Source organism: Protopterus annectens, chromosome 14.part0, assembly GCF_019279795.1.
Source record: "Protopterus annectens isolate FY-2018-M chromosome 14.part0, PAN1.0, whole genome shotgun sequence".
Taxonomy (NCBI): domain Eukaryota; kingdom Metazoa; phylum Chordata; order Ceratodontiformes; family Protopteridae; genus Protopterus; species Protopterus annectens.
In genome coordinates, this window is record NC_056748.1 from 266,778,675 (window position 1) to 266,803,675 (window position 25,001).

Below are 25,001 nucleotides of genomic sequence, written 5' to 3' on the forward strand. Positions count from 1 at the left end.
CTAGGAGCCATAATCAAAACTCCTAATGATGTGGAAATCCTACAAAAGGACCTCACTGAGACAGATGCCTGGTGTCAAAACCATGGCCTCAAGCTCAATGCCAAAAAGTGCATTGTCATCCCTTTTGGTAAAAACTCTGTACCCATGAACTACCACATAGGTGGTAGTCTACTTAACATCGAAAGTGTGATAAGAGACCTTGGGACACAGGTGGTCAGTAGTCTCTCCTTTGATAATCACATCACCACAGTAGTCAGGAAATCCTTCTATGTGGCACACCTCATCACAAAAGGTTTCTCATCCAGGAAAAAAGAGGTCATTGTTCCCCTCTACTCATCACTCATTAGACCCATTATAGAGTACAATGCCCCTTTTGGTATGTACCTCACAAGACATCTACAACAACTGGAAAGGCCGCAGAAATACCTCACAAAGAGGATTACCAGCCTCAAACAGATGCATTACACAGACCGTCTCAAAAAATTCCAGCTTTACTCTGTCACATATCACTTACTCAGAGGCGATCTCTGCCTAACATACAAAGCTATATCAAACCCAGAGCTGTTGGACATGCTCCACTTAAAGAAATGGCAATCCCTCTGAGCTACATGCTCTAGGGACCTAAACCTTGTCACCACAATAAACAGAACATGCTGGAGGGATAGATTGCTGTCCCAGAGACTACCCATACTCTGGAACAAACTACCTATCTGTATCAAACAAAGCTCCTCATTAGCATGCACTCTTCAAGAAAAATCTTGATGACTGGATGGGAGATAGGAAATTTACCCTGGGGATCACTTCTGTGGCTCTTCTTGACAGGGGCACAGGAAAATAATTTTTTGGGTGGCAAAAGCCAGGGTAACATTTGGCTAGGCTTATACAGGCCTTAGAGCCAATAGCCTAGTACCTACCTATGACCTTCTAACTATGTTCAATAAGGGTACTTGGGTTTTTAAATGGCTAGGCTTGTAAAGGCCCTAGGGCCATTAGCCTAGTAAACTCCTATGAAGCTATGAAGCTATGCAGGTCTCCCAACAATTTCTCTTCTACATTCAATGCTGATGTCATCCACTATAAGCTGTCTTACAGCCTTGTTAAAGTCAGACATGTGCCATGGGGCTTGCATAAAGTACTAAGCTATATAGTCTGTGTACTTAGATAGGTAATGGGTTTTGTTCTCACTGCAGTCAAGTGTGTGTGTGTGTGTGTGTGTGTGTGTGTGTGTGTGTGTGTGTGTGTGTGTGTGTGTGTGTGTGTGTGTGTGTGTGTGTGTGTGTGTGTGTGTGTGTGTGTGTGTGTGTGTCTAGCCAGAACAGCATAAGTATTTATCCTACAGTTACTTCTCCAATCCCATGAATTGACAGTATCTTGACACTTGCACAAGCCTATACATCCATTTTTATGCAGGTCTCCCAACATCTTCTCCTCTACATGCACTTCTGATGTCATTCACTATAAGTTGTCCTATAGCCTTGTAAAAGTTAGACTTGAGCTGTGGCACTTGCATAAAGTAGTGAGCTCTTTAGTCTGTGTACTTAGGTCGGGGATTCCGTTCTGACTGCAGTAGTGTGTGTGTGTGTGTGTGTGTGTGTGTGTGTGTGTGTGTGTCTAGCCAGAAAAGCATAAAGTATGCATCCTACAGTTAACACTCCAACCCCATGAAATGACAGTATTTTGACACTTGCACTTGCCTACACATCCATTTTATACAGGCCTCCCAACATCTTCTCTCCTACATGTACTGCTGATGTCATCCACTATAAGTTGTCCTGCAGCCTTGTAAAAGTCAGACTTGTGCCATGGTGCTTGCGTAAAGTACTGAGCTCAGTAGTCTATGCACTTAGGTAGGGGGCCCTGCTCTCACTGCAGTCAAGTGTGTGTGTGTGTGTGTGTGTGTGTGTGTGTGTGTGTGTGTGTGTGTGTGTGTGTGTGTGTGTGTGTGTGTGTGTGTGTCTGCACTTCTCTAGCCAGAAGAGCATAAGTGTGTATCCTACATTTAACACTCCAATCCCATGAACTGACAGTATTTTTACACTTGCACATGCCTACACATCCATTTCATGCAGGCTTCCCAACATCTTCTCTCCTACATGCACTGCTGATGTCATCCACTATAAGTTGTCTTGGAGCCTTGTAAAATTTAGACTTGTGCCATGCTGCTTGCATAAAGTACTGAGTTCTGTAGTCTGTGTAGGTATAGGATAGGTAGAGGTCTATTCTCACTGCAGTCAACTGAGGTGTGTGTGTGATTGCACTCTTACTTGACATTACAGAGAGCCTTTTACACCACCATGTGGGCCACTGCTACTACCATATTCTCCTCACCAGACCCTGATGATGCCATCAGCTATATCTGATTTGTGGATGTGCACTATTCCCAACAGCACAGGGTCAGAGACTGGCCTGGAGGCCAGGCAGAAGTCATCTCATCCTATATGATCCTGATTACAGTGACATGACTTTCATCTATCCACATACATCATGGCTTGGTTTGTAGGCCCTGTGTTTTCTTGATGAGGAACCCCTGTGTCCTCTCCAGCTGCTATATATGTCTGGTGAGGTATATGGAAAAGAAGACATATTCTGATGAGGTTCGAGTACAGTGCTGTAATATAATCCTCAGCACTGAATACAATGGCCAGATTTATTATGTGCACAACATACAGGCTTTCAATACCAGTGTGGACACTTGGTGGTTGAAGTTCAGACTGCTATCTACATGTGTTCCCAGTACTTGTATCACTGGGTTTCAGCATAGTGAAAATGTTGTCAATGCTGTAATTAGCAGGGAATTCCGTTTTACAGAAGGACAAAATAAAGACACATTTTTGCATTTATTTGTAGAGCATGTAGCTTTGTCACCAGTCATTTGTCTGTGTTAGCACCTCCTGTAGTATGTTATCAATATAGGTGGCCTCAATGATTGCACCCATTATGCAAGAATCAGAAAATGTGGCAAGCCAAAGGCCATATACTTTAGCCTGAACTTTCAAGAAATAGAATCCACATAGTAAAAGGCCAAGCACAGATCCCTTGGGTACGCCAGTGGTGACAGCTCTACTGGTATAGGTTCATTCACCAACTTTCAAAGTATGCGTTCTGTCAGTGAGCCAACTGGTTACCCATCTAGTGATTGATGTAAGAGTTAATCCCTAGTAAGGGAAGTTTCTCAATGATACCTGTATGGGTGATTGTGTCCAACCCCTAGGCCAGATCAGGATAGCCACTATCTACTGTCTTACCTTCATCCAGGCCTACACACAGAATCAATGGGCTGTAATAACATCACAGATCACCCATTGTGTGACTCAGCACATTCATCTTTTTGACATGGTTGAAAACACACTTCAATACATCCTCCACACAGACTGTGTTGCTGTAAAAGGGTATACACCAACATGCAACCATGTGAGTTGAGGGGGGACAATACCTGATGCATGCATGTATAGACATATCCTGACTTTCCTCATCTGTGAGGAAGACAACATGTCATCATGGACCTTTTACTAAATGGATACTAGTAATATCCTGGCTGTGTGCAACAGACCTGTGTGAGTTGTTAACGCTACATCATGTCTGTTACATCTGTTTGATGTCCTCAAAGAGATCATTGAGGGCATGCATGATGATAACACTATCATCCTTTTGAACTTGACCAGCCCAAGGCATTTGAAACAAATCCACACTGAGGTATTCACTCAACACTGTCAGATGTGGCCATAAACACCTATATCACCAAGAGGGGAGCCCACTGTATCACATACATGGCATCAAAATATGTTGAAATCTGTTAAGTGAACTATATCTCAGGTTCAGTGATCAGGTCCATACATCAGGGTTGTTTGCTAAGCCCTTTCCTGTCCATTATTTAAGTTGCTGACATCACAAATGACATACACATCCTGAAGGACTACAGATTGTAGGCAATCACTGACTCCAGCTGTGATATTAATATAATACAGACAGTATCAACACACAAAAAAGACTGCTGCCACAGCCATGACAACACATGCAATAACACAAAAGGAAGGGGGATTTGTTACATCAGGAAAACAAACACACAACCCAAGTATAATGTAGACATCACACCCTACAATTACACCAATAGGAATGTGACCTGTGTCCAGGGGTAGATAGTATGTGAAACGTCCAACATGTGGCCACAGTGCTGACTACTCCCTTGTATGTAACATAACTACTGAGTATGTGAAGGACATCCACATCACAGGCCATAATACCTCCACAGTTCACAGCCTTCATCACACCAATAACTGAGTACAATACACCCTTCTTCAAGAACCTCACTGCACATCTTCCAGTGATGTCTAACTGAAGTATACCACTTTTGCCACAGTAAGCTGTCACACATCTTACTGGCCATACTTAGGTATTCTTTTTGTGGCATAAACATTACTGTCTGATGGTGTAGAAACTCCATCAAGTTGTTACACCAGATGTATGTGTGATACCTGTTCTGGTGATTCACACAGTGCATACATAGCTGTCTGAAACATTAATGGCATGGGTAACATATGTGAAAGTGTGGATTGTGCTCTCTCTCTCTCTCTCTATATATATATATATATATATATATTTTATATATATATATATATATATATATATATATACACACACACACACACACACACACACACACACACACACACACACACACACACACACACACACACACCAGTCAACTACTCTGTATTAATCATGTCATATACTGGTACAGCAGTATCCCTCCTAACACCTCCAGTAGATGTCACAGTGTCAGGACAGTGTGCATGAATACCCTCACAGAATGCAGACATGTTGTAATAGTTGCACAAGTGTGTTTGTGCAGAAACATCTCTGATCACTCTAAATCATATATGTTATGTCAGAGACATGGGACTACTTGATATTATTTTGATATTGTCCATGAGTCTTTATTTGCGTGCCACGTGCTGGAGACCTCTGATGAGATTACACTCATATTCAGGCAAATCAGTTTGCACAGCTTCACAATATGCACCCTACTGCAATTGCATATAACATCCCTCATAGATGTCCTCTGCATTATTCACATAAGGATGCTTCTCTCACAATGACATCTTCCCCATTGTTATGCCACCTTGTGTAACAGTCACATAATACACATTTTCACTGTGTAGTCCCTGCTGTACCATACTGATATGTGATTAGTGGTGCTGCTACAGCTGTCTTCCATTGACATGCCCTCACCTGTTGTACATTAGGTTGTTTCACCTGTCCTCTTTCCATGTGTTCATTCCTACAATTCATCTGTGTGTCCCTATTCAATACACATACTTTCCCTGAGTGTTTATTTTACATGGTAGTCCATGTACCCTTACAGATCATTTGCACAACATCGGTACAAAATGGGAATGGGATTTAACAATACTCTGCAGAGTATACACTGTCCTGTACTGTGTTTGGACCATATATATATATATATATATATATATATATATATATATATATATACACACACACACGTCTCAAATGTCCTGATTTTCACAGCATGTCCAGAAGTTTGCCTTATATCTTTTGGTCTGTTCCTTATAAAATTTGTGGTTTAATGCCATATCACTGGGATGATCTCAGGACTGATGTCACTAAATAATTACATACATTTCAGTTTCACAATTCAAATCCTTTAGAAAATATATTTAACACAAACCTTATTGTTCTAACAAATTTCTTAAGTTTAGATGTGCAAATATGTAGAATCTGTCCCTATTCTGGGTCATCGTCCTCCCATTATGTTAGGCTTTGTCCAGATGTCTTGCACTAAGAGACTGAGAGTTATGAAAACATATATGTTATGTCCTGGTGATAACTGTGGCATTCCATACAACCATGCTAACTGACTGTGCTCTGATGTAAAGAGGATTGCTATCCATGTTGCTTTACATGGTTTTCTGACCGGCAACTCTGTTGCCTGCCACAAAACCGTACTTATTTATGTTTAAATGTGGTGCACATAATGAAGATGTAATTAGCTCTGATGCTCACCACACATCACTGCACACACATGTAAACTCCATGTAAGCTTCATGTGAAACCTACACGGAGTTTACTGAATCCCAGTGTCTTTGTATATAGGGCCAGCATAACCACTAATGAACCAAAGTACTGGTTGGTGTTCCCCTACTCAATATTATTTTTAGATTGCATGCATTTATATTTTAGAGTATCTTAACAATTTCCAGAAAGTGCATTACAATGAAATTTAAGGAAACAGAATTTCCAAAACTATACTACTGGAACAAGGAAATTAAAAAAATCTCTGATTAAGAAACTAAACTACAGGGGAGCAAAGATAGCATGGCCACTGCTTAGCATCACTTTGTGCTAAGCTGTTTTGAAATTATTTTGTGGGAATATCTCTATAATATTACTGTTTGTGCAGTAATTTGATTGAATTTTAGAAAGATTAATCTTTTTAGTACAACTTGACAAAAAATACATGAAGGAAAAAAGAGTTATATGAGAAGACAGCAGATAAGAGAACAACACATCAAATGACAGGAAAATGAGTCACCTAAAATGTTCACTTTATATTTAGGCATGAAAAGAGACTTGCAGAATGTTACTTTTTCAAGCTAAGAACTGTCTCTTAAAATGGCAAGTTAGTCAATAAAATTCAGTAAAATAAGGCTGTAGTAAACAAACAGATATAATTTAAAACAAGATTTACTGATAAATAGCAAAAAAATGCAACGAATGACATAAAACAGACTTCAAGAGGAAAAGCATCAAACTGAGTTTATACTGAAATACTACAACTGACTACTGGACAAAACAGATGACTTGAAGAATAGAGAAAACTGAACTAACTTAAGAATTTATGGACTATAGAAAAATTAAAAAAAAGAATAAGATATTTTTTGAAATTCCTGGCTTCTTAAAAGTTTAAATCTATCAGAAAGTTTTTCTCATGGCACTGAAAGTTAATGTAGGTTCTCACCCATACCATCTACCTCAGAGCATGTTTTCCACCATTATCTATTATTGTAAAATGCATTTTTCATTTTGACAAGGAGCTTGTAATGATAACTGTCTGGTCTATTTCACCCATGTTACAAGGGGAAAATATAATAGTATTTAATAATGACTAATCCTCAAAAAGTTTGGAAAAAAGGAAAGCATGACTGCCATTCATAAAACAGATGAAGAACGGTGTCAAACACATATTCTTCTTCCAGCTAGCATTAAAATATTTTTATCAGAAGGTTCAAAAATACTGAATATACTAGAAGAAGCAGTTGTTTATGTAAAATCCAAAAATCTTCTAAAGGAACAGAAGATATGAAATGGAAGTGCAGCTGTTTAAGTAAACTTACCATAACTGTAGATGTTAAAATAGACCTCTACTAAAGTAGCCTTAATCTATATGGTATATCCTGTGAAGGATTGGTCTCAGATGGCCAGGTTCCCAAAGCTTTAGGGTTCCTTCCACAAACCCATGCTGGTAAGCAAAAGTCTATGAATAAAACGAGTGGCTATGGTACAAAATATCTCATAGTTTTCTTGCCTCAAAAGATAGGGTGTCCAAATCCCTACAAGCAGTGGCAGATTAAAATCTGGTCATTTCAGGTGGTCATCTGGGGCCCATGCCTTCAGGGGGACCCATCAGAATGGCCAGCATAAAGTACTCTAAATTATCTGTTATAAAATGAAAACATGCACACACTACAGTGCTGTATGTCTGGGTATCTGCTCGTTTCCATCACCAAACTAAATTTCAATATCTAAGGTATAGCTGCATGTTACTTTAAGTTTTTTTTTTTTTTTTGCCTGTGCACATGCAGCAGGAAGCAAATCATCAAGCAGCAGGAATGACAGTCACAGGATTTGGTTGGTAGGAAGGAAAAAAAAATCACATTATTTGCCAGACCACTTTCACTTAAACACAAAAAGACCCACAGTAAGTCTAAGAGAGTCCTTCTGAATCTTAAGAAGAACCCTGACTATCAGAGGAAAGGGTAGAAAAGCATACATGAACATTCCCCTCTATGGGAATGAAAATGTATGTCTGTCTGTCTGTCTTCCAGCCTGCTTGTATGGGGTCCTGGAGCAGAGTTTATTTAACTGTTTTGGCTAGAGGCAAATAGATTTACTCTCCATAGGTGAACCAATTCCTGGAAGTCCCCCAAGTTTGACTTCCATTTGTGAGGGTCTGGCCCTCTCCTGCTCAGCTTGTCTGCTACAATGTTTTGTTCTGATGGAATGTATGTAGCCTGGATGATCACAATGAACTGAAGTGCTTTATCCTAGTCTACTAGAGCTAGTCTGCCTGTACCACATCACTGTGGTATTGTCTGTGTTTACTAGTAGAAGGCCTGGGATCTAAAGATGGTTCAGAGATTTCACAGCATTAGTCATTTCCTTGACATTTGTGTGCTTTGATTTGTCATTTTTGCTACATAGACTCCGCACTTTTATACTCCTGGACACAGAACCCCAAGCAAAATCTGAGGCATGTATCATTACAGACAGAGTGGGGCTGGCAAGAAGAAGAGAAGACCTAGGTTGAGAGGGAACTGCTTTACCCACCAATTCAACTCTGTTTTTATAAACTCCACCATTGGAATTTGAAATGACAGAATGTGCTGATGTTAAGTCCAAACTGACTTGACAAACCTTTTAATCTTTATCATGTGAAGGCTATCCAGCATAATCATGACAATAGCTATGGTAATCATACCTAGAATTCATAGATATTCTCTGGCAGATGCCCGAGTCTGGCTTGAAAATGTCAGAAAATGTTGCCTATAATTCTCCACTTTGTCTTGAGGAAGAAATGCCATCATAAGTGCTGTATCTAGAAGACACCCTAGAAACATTATAATGTAAAAAAGAATTAAATATTTCTCTCTGTTCACCCGAAATCCCATGCCAAGAAAGAGGTTTAGTACCCAAGCCAGAGATTTTTGGTAATCTATGAATGAGTCTGCAAAAATCAGGCATCATCTAAATAAGGAAAAATGTGAATGCCTTGCAACCTGAAATGGACTATAACAGGAACCACATTCTTTGTAAACACCCTCTGTGCCAAAGATTGGGGGCAACATCAAACTGAAAATGTAAACCAGATACAGAAAAACTCAAAAAAACTCCTTAAATCGTTGAAGATTAGAATGTGATGGTAAGCATCTTTTAAATCCAAAGTTACTAGAAAACAGGAAGGAGGAATGAGGGGTAACAAGGACTGCAGAGAAGGCATTTTGAACTTTGGAACTATGATGTAAATGTTTTCAAAGAAAAGATCTAGGACAGGTCTCCAGAATTTTTCTTTCTTTCTTTGGCACCAGAAAGATTCTTGAATAAAACCCTTTCCCTTCTTGGCCTGATGGAACAAGTTCTATCACTCCTTGAGACAGCATCCAATTTAGAAAAGACTGGAACAGGACAGTTTGATGGAATGATGTGGAGGAATCCTTTGAAAAGAGGAAGGGAGGCCCACTGCCAACTGTAACCTTTTGGAATGATTCTCAAAACCCAACTGTCTGAAGATATCTGGTGCCACAAAGGATAATGAAGACTTAAACTCTGGAATAGACTCATGGAGTGTGGAGTGGAAAATCTAAATAGTTCATTAGTCAGTCCAATTTTTTTAGATTGCCCTGGTTCTGGGAGGATCCTCCTTTCTTTTTTGTCACTTCCTGCTAATGTTTTTTTCAAATTCTGTTTATCTTAACCTTGGAGAGTATGTTTGCTCTTCTTTCTGAAAGAAAAGCCTAGACTGGAAGAAACATTTCTGTTATTTTTGTTAAGGAAGGTTGAAAAATCTGGGTAACCTTCTGAATTAACTTTCCCACCTCATCAAAATCTTTAAAAACCTTTGCATAAAAAGGGCCAAATGTTATTTATTTATTTTATATTTGTTTACTGGGACAGTCCAACTGAGCATGAAGCCCATTTTCCGTGGAAGCCCGGAGAGAAAAGCTCCACAATGGTTAGTAAAGTAAATGCAATAACACAATTTATTAAAGTACAGAACAAAAGAAAGGAGTTGTTGTATAATAATAGAGTAATAATACAGTAAAAATAGTTTAAAGCTACTACACTGATCTTATGATGAGCATGACATCATCTCAGAAACAACATGCTGGATGAAACAGATGGATATATGTGATTGCTTCAAAGAAGACTAAAGGCAAATGAACTAAACTGTCTTTTTGTATTACACCCTCTAAAACTGTTTAATATGAAGCTTTCTTGTTATATAAATCATATAAGATTATGCTCAATTATCGACATTATTTCTTGAAGGTTATATGCAAAAATCAAAAAGTAATGTCATGCTTTATGTGAAACATGATCTCTTTGGGAGGGCTATATGCTTGGAAAAATGAGGAAAGCTATCATATTATCTTGATATACCTTAGATTAATTTAAAATATTGTGACATAGATATTTTATAATTTTATACAATAATCATCATCATCACCCCCCTTTTTCCTATTTTTTACATGGGTTCTGGGGTGTCTCATCTGCTGTGGCCATCTCTTTTGATTTGGTGCCACTTGCCTATATTCTTCAACACACATGCCTGACTATCACAGGTGTTCTGTCACACAATCCATCCATCTCTTTGCTGGACTCCTTCATTTCTTCTAGCCTTCTTCCTGTCTGTCCCAAATTTTCTTCAACAGATTGTCTTCTGCTTTCCTACACACATGCCGGAACAACCACAATTTGTTCTTTTTGAACTTCTCTACAACTGAAGTTACTTGGGATTCTGCTCTGATCTCCTCATTTTTTCATCTGCCCCACATTGTGCACCCTACCACCCATCTCAGGAACTTCATCTCCATTGGTTATAACTTTCTCAACTGCTTTGCCTTCACTTTACTGGTTGCACCGTTGTTTTGTACACCTTAACATTTGGCTTCTTTGTCATTCTTCTGTCACACACACTACCTCTGAAACTTTGTGCTATTTGTCTGCAGCCAGTCTCATTCTAGCTTTGACATTCTCATTCAGATTTCCCTTCTCCTTAACCACTTCACCAGATACTTAAAGCTGTTAACCTTTTCCACTATTTGTCCTTCTATTTCAGTTCTCATCTTCTTCTGATTTTCCCCATTTGCTGCCATTACAACTGTCCTATCTGTGTTCTGTTTCAACCCTTGTGCTTTAATCTTTGCATTCCATTCCCCTATCATGTGATGAAGTTCTTGTTCAGAGTCCACCTATAATGCCACATCATCTGCATACAGCAGTTTTGTTATTCTGTCTCCTCTAACGTCTTTGCTAGTGTAGTCCATTACCAGTATGAGCTGTAGTGGGCTCAGTACTGAACTCTGGTGTATACCCACTCCCACTGGGACTCCATCTTTGAGTCTGAACTCTATTTATTTGTACTTGTGCCACTGGGTCCTTGTACATAGCCTGCACTAATTCGACCACTGTTTCTGGGAATCCAAGCCATTGCAGGACTGTCCAAATCAGCTTTCTTGGGACCATGTCGTATGTTTTCTCAAAGTCTAGGAATGCCTATTTGGAGTCTTTCCCCATCTTTAGCTTCTCCACAACTGTTTATCTCTCTGCAAACATCAAGTCAGTTATGCTACATCCTAATATGAATACAAACTGCTCATCTCCTGTCTTACTTTCTACTATTCTGTGTGCTTGTCAATCACCCTGTCCCTTTTGTCCTGTTTGCACTGGTACTAGAATGTTTATTCTCCAGTCATTTGGAATATGCCTTTCTCTCCATGCTGCTATAAGTACCCTCTGGAGCTATTCCTCTCCAACTCCATCTTGATCATATCTGCTGTGACTTCATCTGAACTTTTAGTTATGTACTCACCATAACTTCAGATGTTTGGGATCCATCTCGCCTACATTCTGAATGATGGGTTGTCTCTTATTGGCTGAGCTTACTATATCCCAGGATGCACCACCACCAGTCCCCCAGATCTAGTTTGTCCGCATACATGCACACATGCATACCCTGCTTATATAACCGTCAGATGAAACAAGATAAAAACAGTAGAGCTCTCTCTTCTGATCTGCAAGGCAGGGGAAGGAAGATGGATCCCAAACATCAGTACATAACTAAAAGATGTTACGTGGAACCAAATGAAGCTCGTCCTTTAGATGCCACATCCAATTTGTAGTGGGAAATGAGCATAGCGAGCTTGGAATGAAAAGCTATAGAAGTAGCCATAGCTCTGGTAGAATGAGCTTTGATAGATGATGCAAGTTGCTTATTCAAGAAGAATAGGCCTGAGTTATGCAATCTCTGATCCATTTTGAGATTGTAGCTTTTGTGATGGATTGGCCCAATTTATTATCTGAAAAGGACACAAACAACTGGTCTGACTTACGGTTGCTGAGTCCTGTCTAAATAGAAGCGTAATTGCCTGTGAACATCCAATTTATGGAGAGTGTATTCTGCTTCATTAGAGAATTTTGGAAAGAAAACTGGTAGTTCTAGAGAAACTAGAGCAGACCTTTGGGACAAATGATGGATTAGGCCTAAGTGATACTCTATCTTTGTGGAAAATCAAATGCGGTGGTTTAATAGATAATAGCCACTAAAATGCCGTTTTCCATGACAGATATTTTAACGGGAGATGTTAATGCCATAGCACCAAATCAAGATGAGGTGCAGGGTGAAAACCCTTTAATGAATGTTTTGCATAATCTGCTGCTCATCAAAGGAGGATCCGTGGATTCATGGAATTTAGAGATAGCAGCTAGTTGAACTTTAATAGTTGAGACAGAAGATCCCTGATTAAATAGGGATGTTAAGAATTTTAAAACCTCTGGGACAGGAGCAGTGATAGGGTGTAAGCCCTTGAGTTGAGCCCAGATAGCAAACCTCTTCCACTTACTGAGGTACAATTTGTTAGTGGTAGGTTTGTATAAAATGTGAACAACTTCCGGGTCTAGTGTGTGACTTCTAACTAAGGTTGGAAGTGGAGGAGCCAAGCTGTCAATTTCAGAGATCGAAGGGACTGATGCCAATGTCCCGACTGATGGATTAGCAAATCCGGGATCACGTCTAAGGTCTGGTCGTCCACTGCATGCTTTTTCAGGTAAGGAAACCATATCTGACGAGGCCAGTATGGGGCAATCAGAATCATTGAAGACCCTAGCTGAGAAGCTTTTGAATAACTTTGGGAAGGAGTGGAATTGGGGAAAAGCATAAAGCAACCCTGTTGGCCAAGGTTGTGCTAGAGCATCCATGGCTGGTACTTCCTGATGTGGAATCAAGGAGAAGAACCTTTGGCACTTGGTGTTTTGTGGAGTCCCCATCTCTTGAAAACCTGGGCTGCTACTGCGGTTTAGAGACCATTCATGAGGAGAGAGAATTGTCCTGCTTAATTTGTCCGCCAATACATTTGACTTTCCGGGATGCAGCCCATTCCCACACTCTCATGGCCTCTCTGCAAAGGGCGATCTGATCCCTCCTTGTTTGTTCAGATACCAAACCACCGACATGTTGTCTGTGTGGATGGCGATGATGCCCTGAGGAAGGAACTTGTGTAAGGCCTGTAGGGATAGAAGTACAGCCCTCATCTCCAACACGTTGATGTGGAGAAGAGCTTCGTCCGGAAGCCAGGATCCCTGAACTAGCCTGCCCAGACAATGCCCCCACCCTATCTGGGAGGCATCTGTCGTCAGGGTAACCACTGGAGGGAGAACAAAGGGTTTTCCCTGATCCAAGTTGGATGTCTGAAGTTACCAAGGTCCCTTTGCATATTTCCGTAATCATGATGTGATGATTGAGGGAAGATCTTGAAAGGACCATTGAGTTGATAAGAGCCACTGAAGAATCCTCATGTGTAACCTTGCTAGAGGAACTAAAAGTACCGTGGCAGACATTGAGCCTAGAACCTGTAGGACCATCCTGGCTGGGGCTTTGGATCTTGAGATCAGAGCTAGAACTTGGCCCTGTAAAGTTCGAATCCTTTCGGCAGGAAGAAAGACACTCATCAATCTTGAGTCTATCTCTGCTCCTATAAACTTTATGCGCTGAGAGGGCAGCAAGACAGACTTTGACCAATTGAATGTAATCCCTAGGAAACACCCAGGGAGATGGTGGCTTTGAGGTTGTCCATAAGTAGATGCCTGGTGGTGGCAGTCAGGAGCCAGTCGTCGAGATAGGGAAACACTTGGAATCCAAGACTCCTCAGGTGAGCCGTCACTACTGCCAAACACTTGGTGAACACCCTGGGGGCTGTGGTGAGACCAAAGGGCAGAGCACAAAATTGGTAATGACTGGTTCCCAGGCTGAAGCGCAGATACCTTCTGGACGCCTGATGTATCGGTATGTGATAATAGGCGTCCTTGAGGTCTATGGAGCACATCCAAACATCCTTCTCCAACAACGGAGAATGGATTGCAACGTGACCATTCGAATTTGGATTTCGTGACGGATAGGTTTAGTCTGCTGAGATCCAATATTGGTCTCAGGTCCCCTGTCTTTTGGCACTAAAAGAACCTGGAGTAATTTCCTGATCCGATTTGGTCTGTGGGGACCGGTTGGATGACTCCTTTTCTAGCAGCTTTGAAGCTTCTGCGGCTGCTATTTCCCTTTGACTGGGTGGTGGGTCCGGGATTCTCTTGGACGGGGTAAGGACTTGAATGGGATGTTGTAACCTCCCCATCTGTCCTGAGTGATTGACTCCCAGGCTTCTAGGTGCTTGGCAATGACACCCGACTGGCTCCGGAGCAGCACAGCCGGGCAATCCCTCATGTCGTATGGGAGGCTGAAGAGCCACGAAAGGACTAAAATTTCGCCCTCTGCCTCTGGACGGGAATCTTCCTGCTGTTGGGAGAAAAACTTGCATTCTTGAACCATTTCCCCTCCTTTGGCCTTGCAGATAACGTTTTTCCCTCTTGCTCACAGCGGTAAGGGTGTCTTTCACCTTGGGTCCAAACAATGAGGACCCATCAAAGGGAGACTTGAAGGCCTCCATAAACTGACACAAGCGGAGCCAGGCTTGTCTGAAATGAGCCTCATGATAGCCAACTGAGAGCTAACGGACTGGGCTAGCTGCTCAGGTAGGTTACCGAGAGGGAGTCTGACAACTCCTTGACCAGATCCCTCTGAAGCCTGGTAAAATGTGCCAAATAATTCAGAGACCTTAAGGTAAAGGCCGCTGAAGTCAGGGTGCGCCTATCCATACTCCTAGACTCCTTATTAGGAGGATGGATGGACGCTGCCACGTCCTGTTGTGTAGCAGATGCCACCACCATGGCATCTACAGCCACGCCTTTAGTAAGGAACTCCTTCGGGAGCAGATAAGAACTTGTTTGGGCGAGAAGGGACTGGTTACAAACTAAATCCAGAAGCTCGTCGCTGAGCCCCAAAGGCCTTGAGGAGCACTGATTGGGGTTTGGACATCCAGCTCGTTGTTTGAGGATCTCTAAGATGTCTGCAAAGGAGACATCGTCCCGAGGACGACTTACCCCTCCGCATCATCCATATCCGTGTCCGATGTAATAGACTGGAGTCCACGGGGTTCCTCTGGAGATGACTCAAGAACCCTCAGGAAGAGGGAACCCCACTGGGGTAACCTCAGGCCTCGGCCAGAATCCTGGGAGAATCCGGTCTCCGGGCCATGATGGCAGACGGAAGTCCCAAGACCCAGCACCGAGAGGGAGGCTCGAACCCAAAGCAAAGGTCCCAAACATCACCGAGTAAGGGTCGGAGCCGACCCTGAGATCTCCACCGGCTCAAGAGCACCTGAGCAGTCGGAGGAGGAATGGCAATGGGATGGGTCATGGTCATCGGCTCCGAGGCCAACTGAACCGAAACAAACTTTTGGAAGACTGGGGACTGGAAAGTCTTTGGAGCACCCTGTCTATATCAGAATCCGACATTCTCGAAGACCGAGAGGAAACAGAACGGGTTCGAGAAGACCTCTCCTCGGCCCCAAGGGACTCAGATTCCATCCCGAGGAGGAAGTGTCTGCGATGCCCCAGCCATCGCTGGAGGCATCGAGGCAGACTGTTCCGACCTCGCTCGAAGTCTTTGGAGTCAAGAAGGAGGCCTGCCTAGGTCTCTTGGCAGTCGGGTCCGACGGACTGGTCGGAGCCAAGCCCTTTCTTTGGCAGGAGTCGGAGAGGAAGCCAAGGCTTCTTCGAAGAGGGTTTAATCAAGCCTTTGAGAATCAATTTATTTTTCCTCTCCTGGAGGACCCTAGAGGAAAAAGCGTGACACTGCATGACTCCTGCAAGTGCTTTGCCCCTAAACAATACACACACAGTAGATGGTCATCAGTAACAGACATCTTAAAAGCACATTTAGAACATTTCTTAAAGCCCGAAGGCCTATGGGGTTGAGACATGTTGGTACACAATCTAGTAACTCTGACAGGAAAGTACACTAAATTTTAACTATTGATATAAGCTTACAGTAAAAAATAAAGCCAACTCTTCCTGTAAAAAGAACAGGTAACTCTAACCCACTTTGAACAATTATTATAGACCCTGTAATTCAAATATTAACAGTCCGAGAAGGCCCTGAATGGAGGGGGGCCGAAAACAAACTGAACTCAATCACACACAACAATTCCAAGTCCAAATCGTACACAAAGTTAGCGATAGCTGTTAAAACAGCTTTTGTGAGAAAACACAGCAAAAAACTGACAGAAAAGTTAGTTTAATAAACTACTTAGCCCAGCCAGCTCGAGACCACGGATCTGGGGACTGGTGGTGGTGCATCCTGGGATATAGTAAGCTCAGCCAATAAGAGACTGGATCGGCTCCGAACCCATCATTCAGAATGTAGGCGAGATAGGATCACATAACATCCTGCTGTTTTCCCTAACTTCATTTTCCTTAGTGCTGTTCTTACTTCTTATAGGGTGGGCTCCTCTTCTTCTTGCATTGTAGGCCATGTCTGGGGCAGTATAGCTTCTGTGGAGTTTTCCTCATTTAGTACAGCTTCTGTGTGGTTTTCTTCATTCAGAAGCTGCTGGAAGTACTTCTTCCATCTGCACTTGGAGGTCCTGTGAACTGTTGAGTAGGTTGTTGCTGTCATCCTTTATTAAGGGTGTCTGATGACTATCTCCTTTGTCTTTGTTTTGTAACCTGATAGTTTCTTTGTGCCATGTGATGATCCACTTCCAGAAGCTTGTAGAGTGCTTCTGATGCCTACTTCATTGCTGTTGCAATTGTTCTCTTAGTCTCTTTGTTAGCCAACCAGTAGTCCTTCTTTGGATGGTCCATTTTTTTCTTTCTCCTGCTTTTTTCCTCCACTCCTCATAGGTAAGTAAGTACTAGGCTAGCTGCCCTTGCAGGGTATTTTAAGTCTACCCAATTTCCCTTCAAGATGAGAATCAGACATTGTACCTGTGAGGTAAATACTTTACCCATTAAGCCAACCCCCAACCCTTAAACAATTTCTCCTTTCTTTTGATGACTTCCTGGACTTCTGCATTTTACCACCAGCTTTCCTTATGTACCTTATTTCAATACTTGGCTTGGCCACATAATTGTTCTATAGTCTTCACACATGTTGTTTTAAGGCACCACTATTGCTCTTTAACTTCACCTATTTCATCTTTTTCCTGAGATGCTAGAATCCTGAGTATTTCCTTGAACTAGTGTTTTCTCTCCAAGCAACGTTACATCTTCAGCCTAATCTCTGTTGACCTTAGAGTCTAATTGTGGCAATCTGTGGTTTATGCTATGGGCCAACTGTTTAACTGGGATGACTTTACAATCACTGATTATACCCCACTGCCCCTTCCTTATTAGGAGGAATTCTACCTGAATTGCCTGCTGGCCACTCTTGTATTTCATATTGTAACTGTCTCTATTATGGAACCATGTGTGGGCCACGATCAAGCCAGCTGTCAGACAGAAGCATAGAATAACCTCTCCTTCCTTATTCCTATTTTCCATTCATGTGAATCTAGGTAGACCTCATATCCTGTTCTGTCTCTCCTGATATGTGCCCTCAGGTCCCCCATTATCAACAACAACTCTTGCTGCCCTGTCTTATCTAGTAGGTTCTGCAACTGCTGCCTGCATGCACAGTTCTCCTCACCATCACAACCCTGCTGTGGGGCATAGGCTGAGATTATGAATAATGCCCTATCCTTACAATGTAGTCTGACAGCCATGCATTAAACAATAATTCAGATAGCATCTCTCCCTGTCTTCTGAAGCCTCCCCCTCATTACAATTCCCACACCAGTATGCCTTCCTCCTAAGTAGTAGACTCTGGATCCCAAGCCAAGTGGATTTGCTGCACTGCCCTTCTGTCTTGTCACCTGGATACAGAGGATATCCAGCCTCCTCCTTACCATCATGTCATCCATTTCCCAGCTGCATTTTTTCAGTGAACCTATATTGAGTGTAGCAACTCTTAGTTCATGAATGGTAGGATGGTTGGTATTACATTCAACTTTCACTAAACAGAATATCCCAAGTAACCCAGGCTAGGAAACTGGACCCTGGTCAGTAGCTTTTTGACTCAGCACTGCTGGGCTTTATGGTAGACACACACACACTGGTCAACAGAGGCACACAGACCCCTCCCACCATTACTATGGATCCCTGGTTTAACTCAGAGTAGGTGGGGTCCTCAACAACTTATCACTGGCAAATACCCATGCCCACATTTTGGGAATTTAGTCAACACAGCCAAATCATCTAGAGCCAATTTTTATACCATTAAGTGGCTAGCCCTGACACAGCACACAGGCTGTGATCCATGTTCTGATATCTAGAGGATACTGTACAGAACACTCGAGACTCAAAGCAGTTGTTCTATATAATGCTTTCCCTGATAGGACCCCATCTAGAGTGTTTGCTGCCCACAAATTCATTCTTGGGTGAATATGAGGTGGAAACAGCTAGCATGTTTTTGGAAGATATGAGGAACCCCACAGAGACACCAAGAAGAACATGAAATCTCCACACAGGCACTGGCTGAAGGTCAGGATCGAACCTTGTACCTTCAGCATGGGAGACAAAGACCTAAGCTGTTACTGTAACTGTGTCTGTACAATAATACAAATAAAACATTAATTCAACAACAGCAAACTTCTGAGGTAATTCCATCTACGATAACTTTTGATCATTAATCATTTATTTGTTTGCTTTTCATTTTCTTGAGATACTGTAATATGTTCTTACCGTTTGTATCAAAACACCTTCATAGCAAAGGGAAATAAAAGGTAACTTTTATTTTTCACTACAGTTCCCACCTTTTCAGAATTATAGCATAATGTTTACAGAAGAAGGAAAGTAATGCTTTAGTGGTCAAGAAGAAGGAATGCTCTTATATATAAAACAAGTCATGAAGAATGATGACACTATCGATTAGCATACATACATACATACAAATATTTCAGGCATGAGCAATAATGCCAATATACCAGCACAGTGATTCCCATAATATATGTCCAAGTTGTTTTTAAAAAAATATATAAACTAGTACTGGCTTTAATGTAATTTGATAATATATTCCATGGATCAGCTATTCTGTCACAAAACCAAATTGGTACTTGTTTCATTCATATATAATCTCCAACATAGGTTGTCTGATGATTATCTACTGTCTTTTGATAGCCCCAAACATCCCCAGAGTTAGTTCTCTCAAAATGTCTTGTATACCTGAATAAGGTCTCCTCTTAAATATGTATATGAAACACTGTACAAGTTTATACATTGTAATCTTTCATAACTAAAATGTTCACATCCATGGATGCTCTTCGTATAATTCTACTGCACTCTTTCCAATTTACTCATGTTTGTTTTCTTAAAAGCTTTCCATGTACTTGTTTGGGTCTAATCTTATTTTACAAAGGCTTCTCATCACTTTTCTATAGCAGCAAAAACAGTTATAATGTCAGAACATTTATAATGCTTACATGTAAGTTGTAATTAATTTTAGATGTAACATGTTTTTGGATTGTATACAGAGCTGACTGAAAAGGTTATATATTATTTCTTCACATAAAAGCAGGGATTTGTAATTAATTATTTTATAGCTGCCTTTATGCTACATGGAATTATTTAGTAAAAAATATATTCATTTATAGCCCTACTAAGTCTTCCTCCTTCTGACTGGTGAAGGTTTCCATGCAAATCAGTGATAGTTATAAATCCACACTGATTAGCCAATGGGGACAGAAAAACATGCCCAATCAACATCTTACTGTGGCTCAATCAAGGTAAGGCCTCCACTCCCCCTAAGAACTATGGTATACAAGTGATTGCAACTGTTGTGATCCTTACAATGCAAGCTCACTTGTCCATTCATGTCGATAACATTTGCTTGGATTCTTTACAGCTGGCATTATCCTTCCCTTGTGACCCTTGTGAAGAGGGCACTAACTACTCAGAGCTCATACCTACCATACTGGAATTTGTTTGGGCAAACTATTTGATTCTTTGGCTGTTTTCACCATTTACTAAAGTATCTCAGGACTGTATACAGGATTCAGTAGATTTGCTTTTTCCGGATCTGAAAGTACATTATTGACTTGCTATTGAGAAGTGGACATATTAATTTTTCCTTTGAAGATAAACTAAAGTTTATTAACATGATTCTACTTTCCAAAATATTCTTCAAACTTTTTCATTAACACCTGATAAATTAATTCCAAATTTAATAAATTATTTTTACATGTTATGGTACCTGAAAATGCCAAGAATTGCTCTAAAACATCATACTAGACCTTTGATTAAAGATAGCATTGGGTTTCCAGGTATTAAATTGCATTCAGTAAATTCAGTTTTCAAAACAATATCTTATTGACTAGATCCTGTTTTGAGTCCAGGTGGAAGTACATCCACAAATATATTTTATTCAGGCACTATTTATCAATGCCTTTAAAAGCAAAAGACATAATAAGTAACAATTTAGCATGGCTTTTAAAAAAATACATGTTTTTATAAGAGGACTAATCTAACTAGTTCAGTGTATATTAATAGCATATTGAAAACTTTCAAAAACTTTGTATATAGATGTTCAGAAATTAAGAGCAGGCTATTTGCTGTTTTTTATGATTGCTTTAATACCTACTATTTTAGATGGAACAGTTTTAAACATGTCAACATTAAAGAGAGGTGAGTTAATGTTTTAGCATGCTAGAATGATAATAAAATGAATTCATCAGACAAAATTAAGTTAAAGCTATTATTATTTTAGATATTATTATTATTACTGATTCAAATGCAAGGAATGCACGACCGGATAAGGTACTGTTTCTTCCTTCACTGGACTGCTTGTTCCCTGATTATTTCAGGCAGAGAGGCAAATTATAGTAAAAGATTATCAAAAATGAAATAAATTGATTTTAACTTTTAATATAAAACTACATGGAAACTACTGAAAATACATGGAACAACTATCATTTATTGAATTAGATGAGGATAAAAAGAATTTGATTTTGAAATCATCTGGTTAAACTACCTGCAAACTACAACAAAAGGAAGAAACTGTTGCAGAAAAGAGGAAAATCCCAAGATGCAAAAAACTCCCTTACCTGCCTCAGTAAGAAGCTGAGAGTCCTCATAAAATCCTCCAAAGCTAGTTACAAAAATAAAATTGCCAAAGATTCAAAAGACAACCACAAGGCATTCTATAGCTATGTCAAGAATCTAAATGGCAATGCTCAGATCTACTCTGAGCTGCAACAGAATGGCATTAAATATACTGATCCCAAGGATATTGTCAATATCCTGGAAGATCGATTCAGTGCCAACTTCGCCCCCCTCTCACCCCCTAAAGGGCTCATCTCAATACCGAAAGATTGCCAAATTCCGGTAATAATGGCTACATAGATAAAAACTGCACTCTCCAAAGCTAAGAATACAGCATCCATGGGACCAGACGACATTCCGGGCTGTGTACTACATGAACTACAAAATGAACTGACACCTCACCTAAGTGTCATGTTTAATCATAGCCTCACCTCAGGCTTTGTGTCCACTGAGTGGCACACAGCTACAGTTATCCCACTCCACAAGGGGGGATCTACCTTAGATCTTGGGAACTACTGCCCCATTAGTCTGATGAGCCTGATCTGCAAGGCCATGGAACGTATTATCATGGAACTTATAAACAAAGACAATGGCAACCTTCAAACACTGGACCCCACCCAGTTTGGGTTTGTGAAGAGCTGATCTTGTCTCCTGAACCTGATTGACTTCTTTGAATCAGTCTCCAGAGCTATGGACAAGGGTAAGGCAGTCCATGCAGCCTATCTGGAACTTGCCAAGGCCTTCAACACCATCCCCCCACTCTGGAATCATAGATAAACTTACTAAGCTGGGCATTAATCCCTATGTCACTCGATGGGTTGCCAACTGTCTTACTGACAGAACCCACACTGTAAAAGTAGCCATGAAGTACAGGCCAACACTAAGGAACTCTGGCTAACAAAGTTCACAGATGACTGCAAACTGGGAGCCATTATTGAATCCCCAAATGATGTGGATATTCTACAAAAGGGCCTTAAAGAAACAGATGCTTGATGCCAGAACCATGGGCTCAAGCTCAATGCCAAGAAATGTATAGTTATCCCCTTTGGTAAAAAACACAAACTCATGAATTACCACATAGGTGGCAGTACACTAAACAACGAAAGTGTGATAAGAGACATAGGGACACAGGTGGACAGTGGTCTCACCTTCGATAACCACATCGTCACAACAGTCAGGAAATCCTTCTATGTGGCACACCTCATTACTAAGGGCTTTAGGGCTTTTCATCCAGAAAAAAGGAGGTCATTGTCCCACTGTACTCATCCCTCATTAGACCCATTATAGAATACAGTGCTCCATTTGGTATGTACCTCTCAAAACAACTGGAACGGCCGCAGAAATACCTCACTAAAGAATCACAGGCCTAAAGCAGATGCCCTATGCTGACCGTCTAAAAAAACTCCAGCTATACTCTGTTGCATATCATCTACTCAGAGGTGATTTCTGCTTAACATACAAGGCCATGTCAAACCCAGAGCTGTTGGACATGCTACACTTAAAGAAATCCCAATCCCTCAGAGCCACATACTCCAGGGATATAAACCTTGTCATCACAATAAACAAAACATGCTGGAGGGATAGGTTCCTGACCCAGAGACTCACCAGACTCTGGAATAGACTGCCCATACATGTCAAGCAGAGCGCCTCTTTGGCCCTCTTCAAAAGGAACCTTGACGAATGGATGGGAGATAGGAAATTCACCCCAGGGATCACATCAGTCACCCTGCTAGACAGGAGTCCAGGGAAGTAAACATTGTGGGAAGAAATAGCCAGGGAATTGTTGTGGCTAGACTTGTATAGGCCCTAGGGCCAATAACCTAGTACCAACCTATGAACCTATGTTCTTGTTTTGCAAGTCATTTTCTTGGAAATGTATTCATAAATTGTTCTACACACCATATAAGATAAGTAAAATGCTTAATGCCCAGAAATATAATTGCTGACGATTTGATGGTGTGCTGAAAGCAGACTGGGAGCACATCTATAGCTGTGAAGACATTGTGGTATTTTGATTAAAATAGAAGCTTTATGAAAGAGATGCAGTCTGATAATCATCATCTAAGGAAATTATAAATATTACTTATTGATGCCCTTCCCAAATGTACATAGAATCATCAATATGCCTTGTTATGGTTCTTAGTAATGATAGCTAGGAAAATCATTACCATAAAATGGAAAACTAATAGAAGCTCCAACACTTTAGGAATCTATTTGATTAACCACCGAGGCATACCACAAAGAAAGAAATATCATAAATTAAACTCTAACACTAAACATCTGAATTATAAATGTTGGACAAAGCCACTGCTGTTATTAGATAAATATGGTTAGGACTAGAAAGTAAATACATTTAGATTTCTCCTTTAAATCTTTAAAGGATTATAAGCAAGTTGCAAATGATACTGAGGATTTAGTTAGAAATATGCTGTGATGTATTTGTAAATTTTTATTATTGATGGTTTTATTTTTTTCCTTGTTCTTAAATCTCTTTCAAAATTATAATAAAAATTTACTTGGGGAAAAAAAAGAAATTAAACTGTACAAATATTGGTCAGCACCCAAAAAGATATGCAAGTTCTGATTTAAATTCACTAAAGCATAAAGTATTTATGAGAATTTTTTTTTACATTCATAGATATGGATCTATGAAACTATGAGGTTATTAAAACTTATGACCATTTACGCCCAGCCAGCAGTGCTTCCTGACCCATTCAACTTTCTAACCAAATAAAATGGCAATCATGCACTTTTGCAGAATGTCCTTAATCTTGGCTCATATTTTTGCTTTTATGTCAAAAAATATTTTATCTTCAAGAAAATCGCTGAAGATTAGCCAGTCAATACAGTTTTATATTTCTTATTGTTCAGAGAATGTATGTCAATGTAAAACCTGTTCTGTTAACTTTTTAAGGGACACAAAATTGTCTGTCTCTCATCTTCCCCCAATTTTGCCTCATATGTATGTCCTATCCCTTGTTAACTTCTTCATTTTCTGGTAAGTCACTGAGGATTACAAGCAGTCAATAACAGCAGTCATTAGAGTTTCAGAAAGTTCAAGTTCATGCAACACGTGTTGTTCTGTCAAACTTTTAAAGTGAATTAAAGCTGTCTGGCACTTAAGGCTGAGCTGTTAACAACCAAACTGCTTTTTGTAGTCAAAAGTACAGAGCTTGAGTCCTTCCACCTCAGTTTGTTTACTGTGTGACTAAATAAGTCACTTACTCAGACAGTGCTCCTGGGTCACCATTGAAAAGGGACACTTTGTCCAGTGGGATTACCTGGTTCTTGGGCAATGAAGCTGGGAGGTATTTTGGTTTGTTCTTTGTACAACCTGTGGTTTCTGTCAAATTGTTGTAGATTGCAGTCACTAAATAATGTCAGGCTTGTGAGTTTCAGATTTTATATCCTTCAGAAAACGTTTGCTAATGCCAAGCTTGTTATTCTAGCAATTTACCATTTATATAAGATCAATATTTAAAAATCTGTTTCTGATTTGGGGTCTTTATCTCTGTTTAATG